This window comes from Panulirus ornatus, chromosome 20, assembly GCF_036320965.1.
Source record: "Panulirus ornatus isolate Po-2019 chromosome 20, ASM3632096v1, whole genome shotgun sequence".
Lineage (NCBI taxonomy): Eukaryota > Metazoa > Arthropoda > Malacostraca > Decapoda > Palinuridae > Panulirus > Panulirus ornatus.
This window is the reverse complement of record NC_092243.1, coordinates 7537501-7552271: the sequence shown is the minus strand read 5'-3', so window position 1 is coordinate 7552271 and position 14771 is coordinate 7537501. Positions and strand designations below refer to the sequence as shown.

Sequence of the window (14771 nt, the reverse complement as noted above, 5' to 3'; positions counted from 1 at the left end):
AACAATGACAGGACCGGTAACAGAAGACCCTGATGGTCTGCGTTGAGGTTATCTGCAGGAGGACGACAGCATTGGCAGTACATGGGGAAAGGAGAGACGACAGAAGACCATACGATGGTCTGTGACAGGGTCATCTGCTGGAGGTGGGGGGGGGAGCAGCAATAGTATCCTATATTCTTAATCCACAATAGATTCTGAACAGGTTCGTAACTGAATAGAAGGAAGTAGACACGGTAGAGCATACTTTGGAAAGGATCAAAGAGAGAAAAAGGAAGAGGCACAGATGGCAGAAGGAGAGGAAGACGAATAAGTAGAAGAGAAGGGAGGAGGTGAAGAGGAGGAGGCACAGATGGCAGAAGGAGAGGAAGACGAATAAATAGAAGAGAAGGGAGGAGGTGAAGAGGAGGAGGCACAGATGGCAGAAGGAGAGGAAGACGAATAAGTAGAAGAGAAGGGAGGAGGTGAAGAGAATGAGGCACAGATGGCAGAAGGAGAGGAAGACGAATAAGTAGAAGAGAAGGGAGGAGGTGAAGAGGAGGCACAGATGGCAGAAGGAGAGGAAGACGAGTAAGTAGAAGAGAAGGGAGGAGGTGAAGAGGAGGAGGCACAGGAGGAAGGGCAACAGGTGCTGACTGTGCGCGGATGTTCTTCATCATCGCGGGGCCGCTTCTGTCAACCTCCTCTCCTTCCCTTCCCTCACTCCTCCCCATTACCCTCCATCCTTCCTCACCTATCCCCACTCCCTACCCTCGCCCTAACCATCCACCCCTCTACTCTTCTCCCCAGTTACACCCCCTCCCTTTCTCCCTCCCTCCCCTTTAACCCTCCTCCCCTGACCGTAACATTGGCTAATCACCTTTGGTACGGCCTGTGTCAAGGGAGGTAGGCAGGCCTAGCAGACATTGTGGCCAGAGAGTGTTGTTCGTCTTCAGCTGTAAAACGTGTCATTCACTTTAGGGGTCTGTGCTCAAAACTGAGCCTTAGATTCTACAAACTGACCCTTAGCTTCTACAAGCTGAGCCTTAACTTCTACAAACTGACCCTTAGCTTCTACAAGCTGAGCCTTAACTTCTACAAACTGAGCCTTAGATTCTACAAACTGACCCTTAACTTATATAATCTGAGCCTTAGATTCTACAAACTGACCCTTAACTTCTACAAACTGAGCCTTAGATTCTACAAACTGACCCTTAACTTCTAGAAACTGAGCCTTAGATTCTACATACTTATCCTAAAATTCTATAAACTGACTTTCATTATCTGTTATCCTAAATCTGTCGCGTTCTTACGCCCATAAATTTCCCTCACGTATCGGCAACTTTGAGATATGATAGGACTTGTAGGCGTCTCACCCAGCGTGTAGTATTCCCCACCTTGATATTAATCTCCTCTTCATTTGTGACTACAATCGTCTTTTCGGTACAATGGTTTTCACAGCGGTTAAGCCATTAAGCCATTTGTTATATACGATGATTGGGAGACATTTATGTGGCCATTAAAATCAACAGATCGTAAGATCATTATGTTAAAATGACGGAAAACGGAATGGAGTGGAACAGCTAATGATTGCTGCTGGAAGAATTCGTCTAGTGCACAGCGTCACGTCTGCTGCACAGTGACAGGAACTATTGCCATCAACACACAAGAAGTGTGCGGGAAAAAGCGATAGATTGAATTCGTATGTGATTATCTCCTGTGTGTCGTAGATGGCGACTTAGAAAGGGGCGGGAGCGGAGGGGCTGGAAATCCTCCCCTACCCTCATGTATCAATTTTCTAAAAGAAGACGAAGAAGAAGCAAGGTATGAATCTGGGGTGAAGGTCTTTTAGTATTATTTTCCATCATTTTTTTTCCCCTGGAAGGTTCAAACAGTCATCTGCTTCCGACGCCATTTTGCCTCGTCTGGGAAAGAGGCGAGCGGAAATGACAAATTATGAAATGATCATTAAATTGTTTCCTCCTGTGTTTATCACGCCGATCTCTCTCCTACCAGAGTTAGCTTATCAGTATTCTGTTATCCTTCATTATCATCACCAAAGCCCTGTTCTTATCCTCCTCAACCCCCCCCCCCCTTACCCCCATCATCACCCCTTTTTTTTCTTCTTTTCTTCCAAAGTTGACTTTCACCCCCTTTTTCTTTTTCTGTGGGATACTCCCCAAAACCTTTTTTTTTTTTTTTTGTATTCCACGTTTATATGTTTATTGAAGACATCTGACATTTCTCTTCAAGGAGACTCAATACATATTTGGACTCGTAAGAGTCATGGTCACATGACATATATATATATATATATATATATATATATATATATATATATATATATATATATATATATATATATATATATATATACACACACACACACAAACACACTAAAATACATTTTCTGTTTACAGAAAGAAGAAAATGGCAAAAGACACATTCTGCCGTGGTTCCTCCTTCTGTGTCCTTCGCCACATCTATCTCCTCACAAGGTAAGATGAAACCACAGTTGAAATTATCTTCACAAGTGTAGATGGTGCCGCTTATCTTGGGTGTCACACGAGGTTGGTCAATGATCCGTGCGTATAGAAGGAGAACATAGAGCAAGATAACACCCTCCACAACCCACGATATCATGGAGTTATCCTGGCATGATTACATCTTGTGGTTATCTTGTGTGGGTGTGTGTGTGGGGGTGTGGGAGGGCCTCAAGTCGTCTCCCAGGTGTAGATTTCGATGATCATACACACGGATGAGACGGTGCTGGTGTCATCACAACCGAGGATGGGGATGGGGTTATCATGCTCGTGGATGGTGGTTATTATACCTGGGGATGGTGTTATCATACCAGGTATGGCGTTATCTTACCGGGATGGTGTTATCATACCGGGGATGGTGTTATCATACCAGGGTATGGCGTTATCTTACCGGGATGGTGTTATCATACTGGGGATGGTGTTATCGTACCAGGGGACAGTGCCATCATATCGGGATGGTGTTATCATACCTGTGGATGGTTTTATTGTACCAGGGGATGGTGTTATCATACCCGTGGATGGTGTTATCATACAGGGGATGATCAGAGTGCCACATATGCACCCGGGGATAGTGATGTCGCCATCATAACTGGGGGCAGTGACGAAGGATGATAAGTGAGGTGGATGATGTCTTTGTCATCATACCAACAGATACCGATTTAGTTATCATACCTGGGGATACCACCACGGTTATCATACCTGCGGATGCAGGTGTGAGTCACCATACCAGGAGATGGTGATGGTGATGATGATAGTGATGATGATGATGGTTGGTGATGGTGTCATCATACCAGAGAATGTGGATCCACAACCGTTTTCTTTCAGTCCTCATAGCATGTGTTCATTACCTGACGTGTGTCTCTCTGGGCTGGGGAAAAGAAAGGGGGAGACACACACACACACACACACACACACACACACACACACCATGAGAGTACCATGGCACGTACACACACACACACACACACACACACACCATGAGAGTACCATGACACGTACGCACACACACACACACACACACACACACACGCACACACACCATGAGAGTACCATGGCACGTACCATGAAAAACCAGTCATGGTAGTAGAGAGAGAGAGAGAGAGAGAGAGAGAGAGAGAGAGAGAGAGAGAGAGAGAGAGAGAGAACCGTACAAAGTCAGCTTCCCAAATGGAGATAACAGATATTTTTCTTTTTTTTCCCTCCTAAACAAGTAATTTATATAAACCACAAATGAGGAACGACGCAATTCAGACGTGTAATTGTCTCCGGTGATGTTCTTTTTTTTTTTTTGTGGTTCTCCCATCACATATTTCGGAGACGCTATTAATTCTTGCTCCGCAAACCTCTCTCGACTGGAAGGGTTCGATTCCCTGGAACAACCCCCCCCCCCCCCATCACTAAACAGCAGCGGTGAACGATGTTGCTTAATTGGCCGGAAGTCAATACAAGCGCCAATTATAAAGGAATTACTTTGACCACAAGAGCTTCGTAATAGTTAATTACAGTCTGCCTTAATTAACATGATAATTAAGGCGGGATTCATATCATTTGTTCTCAGTAGATTATTGCTCGTTCAACTCGAGAGCAAATTAGGAAAAAAATTTATCATGTTACGGGAAGAGGCTGTCAGAGGGATGTCTGGAAAGAACCAGCAGCAGACGAGATGTGCCAGTGTTCCACTTAGGAACCAGGCCAGTGTTCCAGTGGCTGGAATGAGGAGGAGGAGGAGGAGGAGGAAGAAACCAGAGTGTGCTGGACTGAACCACCCATCTCTCTCTCTCAGAAATCTTTTTTGTATGAGATATTCCTACTCTGAAAATATGAGGTCGCGAAGATAGAAATAAAGAGAGAAACAGAGGTAGTAATAAAGAAAGAAGATAGAAATAGAGAAAGAGAGATCGTAATAAAGAAAGAAGATGGAAATGAAGAGAGAAAGAGATAGTAATAAAGAGAGATAGTAAAACGCTGAATAAATGAGAAAGTGTGTGAGAGGGGAAAACAGACAGACTTACCGAAAAAAGGTATTAAGTATTGTACAACATAAAGACCACAACATACACTTGTAAATCGTAAACGAAGACAAGATGGTTTACACGGCCACAAGCGCCATAGAAGATATATTTACACTCGGTATTCTCCCGCACGGTGTAGTAAATCCTGTAAATACGTTAAATAAGCATGATCTGTAAATCAAGGTTTAAATGGTATTCTTGAAAAAAAGATATCCACCAGTGACACGTATATAGAAGTCTAATGTTATTGATCGTACGCCAATTGTTGCTGGAGTGTCAGGAGAAAAATTCTGGAGGTGGTATGGCTACGTTTGATCGTTTCAATTCCGTAGAGTTTAATACGATTATTAAATGACGTACCTTCTCGACGGGTTCGTCTGAGCGATGGGAAGAGAGTAATTGTATCGTTATCGGTCATTTAGGTTTCTTTCGGACGAGATTGGTGTTCACACAGGAGGACATCACGGGTTTACTTCGGTATACCACTGTAGATTATCCTCACGGCTTGAATGATGACGTCAATATTGCTGTTACAAGCGTGAACAGTCGTTCGAATGGGTGACGGCTTTAATGATAGGGCTGGTGACGTCAATATTGCTGTTACAGGCGTGAACAGTCGTTCGAATGGGTGACGTCAGTAGACTTTTACAAGCGTATACAAGGCCATTAGAATGGATGACTTCATATGCAGCAGCACTTTCAAGCGACGTCAGTGAATTTGTTACAGGCGTATACAGGCATTAGAATGAATGACATCCTCTCCGACCCAGCTTTTGCTGACGTCGTGGAAGTGTTACTAGGCAGATACAGCCGTCAAAGTGGATGACATCATCTGCAATAGCACTTGTGACGATTAGGGACATTGCACCACTTCGGAACGCTGCTCTTGCTGGTCGTCTTGGGACCTGAGGGCCGAAAAGGAGGAGGTGGAAACACTTGGTTGGCAGAGGCCTTCTGGAGTCTAGAGACAAAGGGCTCCACGCCAGGCCTTAAGAGTCAGTAGGCTAATCTCCTTCGAAGTGCGAGGACTTCGATGTGAGTAGTCGTTGTAAACATGTACACTGTGGCTATTATCACTGTGACGCGTGGCGTCTCCTGGGGAGGTGTTGCAGACGACCTAAGCTTAAGAAGAAAAGGTGTGATTTCTTCAACAGGTTGTGTGACCAGCTCAACGAATAGGCACCTCTGTTCCTGAATTCACACTTGGGAAATGATAACAAGCAGATGTGATGGTCCTTAATGAGGGTATAGGTCAAAAGGATCAGTTCAATACACTCGTAGAAACAGGATAGCAAGTCAGTAGGCAGAAGTATGAGGTGTAACACAATGTACTTGATGATGATGATGATGATGATGATGTGGTGATGATGATGATGATCATGTGGTGATGATGTGGTGATGATGATGATGATCGGAGTGGTACGGTGAGGGGAGTGGTCCGTAGACGTCATTCGATGATGTTCTTGTCTCCGTGTCCTTGTGGTTCCGGTGGTGTTCGTAGCTGACACACACAGCCTTCACTCGAGGGGTTCGGAGCGAAGTACAGGGTACATAATCCACCTTTTTACCGTCTTTTACCCATCCCGTCGGCCATATAGTGTTCTGTGTTACGTATACTCGTTTGAAGTACAACTGATGGTGGATGTACACAGGTTATGCCCAGGGATCCAACGATGGTTTATCGTTTGCAGGAGATATTTCTCTTTCACAGACACTTTGAAGTGCTTCATTTACGAGTAAGAAATTAATGTAATTCTTTTCCCACAGATACTTTAAAGTGCATCATTTACCAGTAGGAAATTAAGGTAATTTTCATGGTCGTTCGTTGAAAATACAAGGCTTGACGGATCTCTTTGTGACATCTCAAATATATGTCACCACATCATTTCCTTTTCCATTAAAGTAAGAAAATAATGTCATTGCCATAAACTGTTTATCTCACAATCTCGAATGAAGCAGCTTCGCCCATAAAGCATCGTGGGAACTCTTGTCTTGGGCTGTATGGAAGTTCCCGTTTCTACCGAGCGGCCCGTGAAATGAGGCCACATTTTTGTAGGGGATTCTGGCGCAACCATAAACCTTGAGTCTCGCACACAATTTCCCCCTCCAAACTAACTATTTATCATTTAAGCAACTCGGCCAACCGTCGACGATTACATACGGTGTAAATCAGTTTTCTTTATCGCCCAACATAACTTCGTTTTCTGTCCTCTTTTTTTTTCTCTCTTTTTTGGGGCTTCAGTCACGGAGAAGATCCATCATGACTGAGACTATAGGCCTTAAACGAAACAAAAGTGGATCGAGGGAGCCAAAGACAAATGGGACAACGGAGAAGCTTGATCTAAGGGCTTTTTTAGGGTGGGGGTGTGTGGAACATATTCTCCTGGAGAAATAATGAGGGTGCAAAGAGAGGGGGAGGAAAGGGGGAAAAAAACGAGATCCCAATAGCTCACGCTTAAATTGCCATCGGTCACAAAGTAATCATGTAACGAGGTGGTTGGTTGAGTAATGCGTGGTGTGCCTCAATGGTGGGGGGTGAGGGGCGCGCGAGCAGCCAGTCCTCGGGAGCGAAAATTTAAGTAACGTCTACAAAAGAAAGAAAATAGAAACAACCGTCTGGTGTGAGGAAGGAGGGTCTTGTATTTGAGGTCAGACTGGGAGACTTAATGACTCGGGTTTGCTTCAGACTTGACTCTGTTAGATGTATGGAATTCTATGTCTCAAATAGAGCGTAAGTACTTCATGCAATGTCGAACGACGACTCTGTATCATCTGTCCCAGCTGTTTCGACGTGAATGATTTCCAACATCTGAACAGATTCCAGGTTTCGTAGTGGCAGATTTGACTGTGTGATGTGAAGATTTCAAGATAGAATAAGTCTTATGGTGAAAATGCTTACGTATGATTTACTGAAGTGTGGAATTTCAGGGCCTTTAAAGGGGCATTGGAAGGTTGTGACGAGTCTTAGAGAAAGAAAGAAGAGGTTGAATTGTAGAGGTAAAATGCCACACGAAGTTACGTCCACCCATCGGGAATTTCTCGCTCAAGTTTAGGCTCGCAGAGATCGAACAAGAGATTGTGGAGAAAATTCTGAAAACAGCGTAATGGGTTGTCTACCGAAGGAAAGAACCAGCGATAAAAAGTAGAAAGAGCGTGGGAGACAAGGCAAGACCCTGAGGAACACCGCTGTTAATAGGTAGAGGTTGATCCATCGGTATTTACGGACATGAAACGACCAGAGAGGAAAGGAGATATGAGGGATTAGATGTGGGAGGAAGGAATTTATGAGACCTCGATGCTACATACCATGTCAAGAGCTTTCCACATATCAAGACTGCAACGTAGGATTTCCTTAAGTCTCTCACAGAGGATGAACAGACGTTAAGTAGCATAGGAAAGGTGATCATGGGTGATCTCCCCTTGCGAAAGCCATGCTGATGATGAAAGAGAAGACTGAGAGACGGAAGATACTTAGGAAATGGGGGTTAAAGAGATATTCAAAGACTTTAGAAACTGTTGGTGTCTAAGCAATAGGACGGTAGATGGAATGGTTAAAGTGGGTTAGAATGTCCCGAAACATGTCTCCAAGAAAGGTGGAAAGTTTTTGTTTTATACTCCGAAGCAAAACAGACGAGTAACCACGAGAGCAAGTTGAGATGAACACACACACACTAAGCGTGAGGTAGAATACCATTCGGTCCATAAGCGTTGATTGCGACCAAGGAGAGAGGTGCTTCTTGGATTGCACAGAAGGATATCATAAGGGAGTTTGGGACTGGTACAAATGTGTGTTCGGGCGTATCAGAAGGTTAAAGCCATACAAGATGGAGCTTAAGGAAAGAAAATCCACTAAGATATGTTTGGTCGAGAGCGCCAGTTAATCCTAACGTGAAAGAAACTTATGAAATATGGCAAAGAAAAAAAATGTATACGCACGTCCCTTTCATGATGTTCATTGACAGCCATATTCTTAATGAAGGAGTATAGAAGTAGATACTTTCCTTCCTCATAGATGATATGGCAATGCTTTACCATCGTCTCTCCATCCCCATGAGTATGTAGGATCTTAAGACGTGGTATATTCTTAATGCCAGGCAGGAGGGCTATGATCTGAGGTACACACACCTGTACAACTCTATCAACTCGGTTCGTTGCAGATGCTACTGCTGCGGGTGCTTACGGGACGTCAAGTGACGCGCCATTGCTGCTTTTTGTTGCTTCTTTAAATGCGATGTTGTCTCTCTTGACTGAGTTACGCAGAGTAATATAGATGCACAGACCACGCAGATCCCCCAAGGTCCAAGCGAGGGGGTCTGGCTTCAACACTACTTGATAGAGGGTTCAGTGCTATGTTGACACCTTTGGTGTGGATTGCTTTGTTTATTGTCGTGGTTCAGGTCGAGTCCTATGTTGCTCCTGTAAGGCGTGCATGGATTGTGTGAGCTTAGGGAACGATTGCAGCCGCCATGACGGAGCTGAAGTGTCGTGGGGCTTCTCCCGAGACGAAAGATGTGTTGATGTTAAGCTGGTCATTATAATCCTCTGCATTTACGGTGGTGGTGATCTTGTACCACAAGCGTTGTGGTGATGATCGTGAGGACCCAGGTGTTGTGATCGTGTTGGGAGTCGAGTGTTGCGATGCTGCCACTGATACTTGAACCATGGATGTCATTATTCTCCTCCTGCAACGCTGAGGTATCTTTTTGTCTTCGGTTGTAGTTTAGCTACACGATCTCAAGACGACCTTAATTAAATCAGAGTGAACTTCCTGGTCCCAGTGCTCCGGCAGGAGGGAGGTGGTGGGTGTTGGAATAATGAGATAGGAATTAAATCCATCCACCCTCCGACACACTCCTGCTCTGTGCTACCTGAGTTTTAGTCTCCTTCCTTTCTTCCTCCTCTCCTCCTACATCTCCCTCCTCCTCTTCTTCTTCTTCTTCTTCTTCTTCTTCTTCTTCTCTTACTACTACTACTACTACTACCACTACTACTACTACCACTACTTCTACAACTCCTCTAATGAGAACCATCTCCATCATTGCCATCAACATCTCTCGTATCAGTTTCGCTCTCAAAGGAACATCCTTGTCCTGATCTCCTTCACTGATCCCCCATCCTTATGACACGCATAACCCACACGTCTCCATCACCACACACCATCCTCTCACAACCCCCTAACAACACCACCATCTCTACCACGTGAGCTACAAGTACCACCATCATTGTCGTCACCCTCAGAACAGTTCCCCTCATCCCCACCACATCTACAACCATAACCAACGAACAACCATCAGGGCAACAACAGTTGACCGCAAACACTGTGGCTACATTAGTTCCCCAACCACTGTCACAGTTCCCCACTGACGCAAGCGTGGTCATCATCAGTTCTACAGATGCCACCACTGCTCACGACTACCAGCACCGTTTTTCTTTGCTACCACCACCACTATCACAAACACCACGACCACTACCACAAACACCACGACCACCACTACCACAAACACCACGACCACCACTATCACAAACACCACGACCACTACCACAAACACCACGACCACTACCACAAACACCACCACCACTACCACAAACACCACGACCACTACCACCACCTACACCACCACTACCACAAACACCACGACCACTACCACCACCTACACCACCACTACCACCACCAACCACCACTACCACCACCACTACCACCAACACTACCACCACCACCACCATCCTTAGCTTGGCGATACACGAGTTACCAACCTCCCGAGAACTCTGCCACTTCGTAATGATCTTCGTCTTCGAAGTGGAAGTGACGGTTGTGCTCTTAAGCATGAGAATAGGGGAGAGGGAGGCAGGGGGTGGCTATTTATCCTCCCCCTCTCCCCACTGGGAACGGAAATTCAGACACCTGGTTATTATAATCTCTCCTCCTCCCCCACCCAAAGTAATCACATTGAGATATAATTCCCGCATCAGGGAAGGGTTTAACAATAGGACTGTGTTATCATAATGGAACTTATTCATAGCCCAAGTAAACGGGACTTTTAATAGAGCAAGGAGGGAGGGAGGGGTCATATAGTTTTGGGTTAACACGGAGGAAGAGGAGGAGGAGGAGGAAGGTAACACGGAGGAGGAGGAGGAGGAGGAAGGTGTGTGTTTCAACCTGGGGGAAGGAAAGATCAACTGCCGTTAACAGGGAGGGAGACAGAGCCAACCCCGTTTCCAACAGGGGATAAGAACTGTTTTGTAATAGAAATTGGTAGTTCCTCACGACCTTAACGTCGTCCCTTCAGGCTGCATATGCATGACTATCATCACATACGACACCACATGTATACTCTCGTCACCAAAGGTCGTCTCAGGTGTCCCAGGACAACGGGATTCGAACTAGTGGTCCTTGTCGTGAGTGTAGGGTGTATGTGGGTGTTACTTGCTGGTGTATAAATGGAAGTCATTGACCCCCGCTCATTGGGTGTATCCATTTAATCATATCACTCCAGTATATCCTCTTTCACGGGTCTTCCCTTACACCTTCAAGGCTGCACCACAATCAGTAGCAGGGAAAGGAATGGACTTCCTAGGAGTGAGAAGTTCTCTTGACGAGGCTGTACTCCTTTTCGTCCACTGATGACGACACAGCATCGCTGAAGGTCATTTTACATTATCGGTGTAGGCTCATGTAGGTGTGAAGTTTGGCAACACCGTTTGTCACTTGGTCATGATAAATCCGGCATAAGCGTTCACGACCACAACGACTAGATTGCATTGTTAAGATGTACGAGTTTACCTTATCTTTGATAATGGCTTATATCTAGCCATTCAACTGCTTTACCGAATTCTCTCTTGGTGCGTTCAACTGATTTGGCTGTCCATAATGCATGGTATTATTCTAAAATGATTCTATACAAAACTGGAGAATTTACATTCGAAATGTTCAAATTATTCAGCACTCTATATTGTTTGTGTTCATTTTATTGAATTTGAACATCACTGGAGAGGTCACATTCATCACACTCGAAGCACAATCTAGTGATCTATAATGCATGGCTTTCTTATTCTACTAATTATATACATATATCACCTCGCACACATGAGGGGGGAGGGGGCTGTTATTCCATGTGTGGCGAGGTGGCGATGGGAATAAATAAAGGCAGACAGTATGAATTATGTACATGTGTATATATGTATATGTCTGTGTGGGTATATATATGTGTACATTGAGATGTATAGGTATGTATATTTGCGTGTGTGGACGTGTATGTATATACATGTGTATGTGGGTGTGTTGGGCCATTCTTTCGTCTGTTTCCTTGCGCTACCTCGCTAACGCGGGAGACAGCGACAAGGCAAAATAAATAAATAAACATATCACCACTGAGTTTACATCGAGAATTAACATTAAAGGAATTCACATCTATTTTTCTATAACGCGTACTGGAATGGTTTTGAAGACGTCTCGTCTTTCCTGTGCGTTTTATCCTTGCCTCTTCATAACACACTCATAATTACATTATCGCCCCTTGCGCTGTGTGTTTCCTCACACTTCGTCATGACACAGGCGCTGTTTATTTCTTTGTTCGTCTGGAGGAAAATGGAGATCTGATTGGCCATAAATCCCACTTAGTCATAATTTGACACCACAGGTTCGAAGCCACTGACCTCACACGGATGGTACTACTTGGGCTGAACATCTTTGTAACCACAAACATATATGTATAGATTTATTGTTTACAAAGTATAGACTTTCACAATCCTTCAGATCCAACCTTAATAAAACTTGAGACATTTTGTATACAAAGGCGATCGTATTCTTCATTGGGTTTATAAATGCGATTCCGACTCTCTTTTTTTTTATTATTGTTACCCGGACCCGTGTCAAGGGGAAGGATTGTGTAAAGGATATAAGGAAGTTCAATATCAATCCACGAAAGGAATTCAGTCCATTGTGAGGTGTAGATTTTTGTAGAATCAAATTCCATAGTGATGTGTAGATTTTTGTAGAGTCATCGCCTTTTGATTTAACCTGAGACATTGGATTCTAATGGGAGACAATGAATTCCGTCTATTTGTAGCTTTTATCGTCTTTAATTCCATTAATGGGTTACATTTATTTTTTTTTTTCGTTTTCTATCTCAGGCACATACGGTGTCTGTGTGAGCTGACGTCTTTACGAACGTTTCAGTTCGGTAATATTGTGAAGACTATACGCGTCTTTCTTCATGTGACCTCCAGTTCAAGACACTGACTTTGTATGAGCTGGCTACATCTCACAGATGCTCAGAGGAGAGCAGTCTTATCTTGTAGGATTAACATATAAGCGATCACACCTGCCACGTGTGTCGTGTTTCGAGTATATACATCTGATACAAGTGATGTGTAGAACAGATATGCTTCATCATATGCTCTCTCTCGTTAACGCCAAATGTAACCTTTCACTCGTATTGTAACCTCACGCAGGGAGAATCCAGTAATATATATATATATATATATATATATATATATATATATATATATATATAGATAGATAGATAGATAAATAGATAATACAAAATACTAATGCTTGATTATCGAGAATTCTACTTTTCCGAAAACTGAAATATCTTCATATATATATATATATATATATATATATATATATATATATATATATATATATATATATATATATATGTATATTATATCACATGAAGCCAGCGTATCTACACGTGGGGGGGAGGGGGAGAGAAGAGGAGGTATGACGTCGCTGGCTGGGGTAGCTGTGTTAACTGCCAAAGACTTATTCATTGTTTCCTGTGTCTTGATAATCACCGGACCTCCAGCTGGTTACCAGCATATACTCCACTGTTAATCTCACCTGACGATGATTGATCACACTCTCTCTGATCACGAAGACCTACCAACAGTTCTCTGCTCGATTACCCGGCCTTAATGACGGTATGGTTGTTATCAAGCGAGTACATAAAGCCTAAAATTGGGTCATTACGGTTGACCACAACACTGCGCGAGGATACAATTTTCAACTCTCCCATCTTTTTGTGTGTGTGTTTTTCACAGTCGTAAATTACTGATAAAATGTATCCTACATATATTAATTTCTGGATCGTCCAAGCTGGCTACTTCAACAAAAATTATATATATATATATATATATATATATATATATATATATATAGAGAGAGAGAGAGAGAGAGAGAGAGAGAGAGAGAGAGAGAGAGAGAGACTCTGTCATCGGAAGGACACAGTCTTCTCAAAGAACCTCTCACTCCTGAAGGCGTTCACATTCCCCTGCTCCTGGAAGTAGCGCAGCCTTGGGGTTGCAGGAGCCTTTAGAAACATATCCTTGGGTAACGCCAGGACTCCTCCTGAGACAGAGGGTCTTGGGTGGTGGAGGAAGGGTCCTAACTTAACTGGTGTTCTGCGGGAGCCGTGAACTAAACTGGCGTTGACAGGCCCTTGCAAGCCTCTGCACGGGATTGCCAAAGACACTTCCAACCTGGATGGAGCCCTTTGAGGGCGACGAAGGTGGTGAAAAGAATATTACACACTGGGTGATGAATATCATCACACAAAGAAAGAAGAAGATTTCTTATGATTTCTGAAGGAGGGAAACCCAGATATCTTTGGACCTGCAGACACTAAACTAAGAAATCATGCAACTGGTCAAGAAGTGTAAGAGGCGAGTATGTTCCGAGTCATCGTAAGTGTTGAAGAAGGAAAAGACAAAGTATGATGGAGTAATAACTTGAGGGGGTAGCCAAAGCTGTCGAAAAGCACATCAAAACTGTAAAGTTGAGATATGCACGAGTTATCGGTGTGGCTACCCAAGCTGACAGAGAATCACCCTTCTTTCTTCCAGGTGTACGCACCTCAGCCGGGTTTCACAGTACAGATTAAAAGTCTGGTTTCGTAAGGGATTTTGCACGGTGAGGTCGAAACACTTCTTGATAATGAAAAAAAATATTATGATTATGACTGGAGACTTGAACGGTACAGCTGGTAATGATAGAGGATTTGCAGAGAACTTACTCAGGCCTGAGTGAAAGATTGATAGATTAATGTCTGCCATGAAGAACTATTATGGTCATCAAGAAGAAACGATGAAAAATATGATGAAGCAAGATAGCGAAAGACACTTTTTAAAGCAAGATGGCGAAAGACGCTCCATTTCAGCAACAGATTATCGTAGGAGGGACTAGATACTGACATGACACCAAACTGGACTGAGGAAATGAAAGCCAACAGCTGGA

General features: G+C 43.8%; 1 long non-coding RNA gene across 1 annotated transcript in view; it reads left to right on the top strand.

The window, feature by feature from the left end:
• The window catches only part of LOC139755897 (uncharacterized), a 754411-nt gene that overhangs the window by 615617 nt on the left and 124023 nt on the right, over window positions 1-14771 (top strand). Inside the window, exon 6 of the long non-coding RNA XR_011714201.1 lies at window positions 2397-2474. This is a non-coding gene — a long non-coding RNA (uncharacterized lncRNA). The remainder of the gene's footprint in view (window positions 1-2396; window positions 2475-14771) is intronic.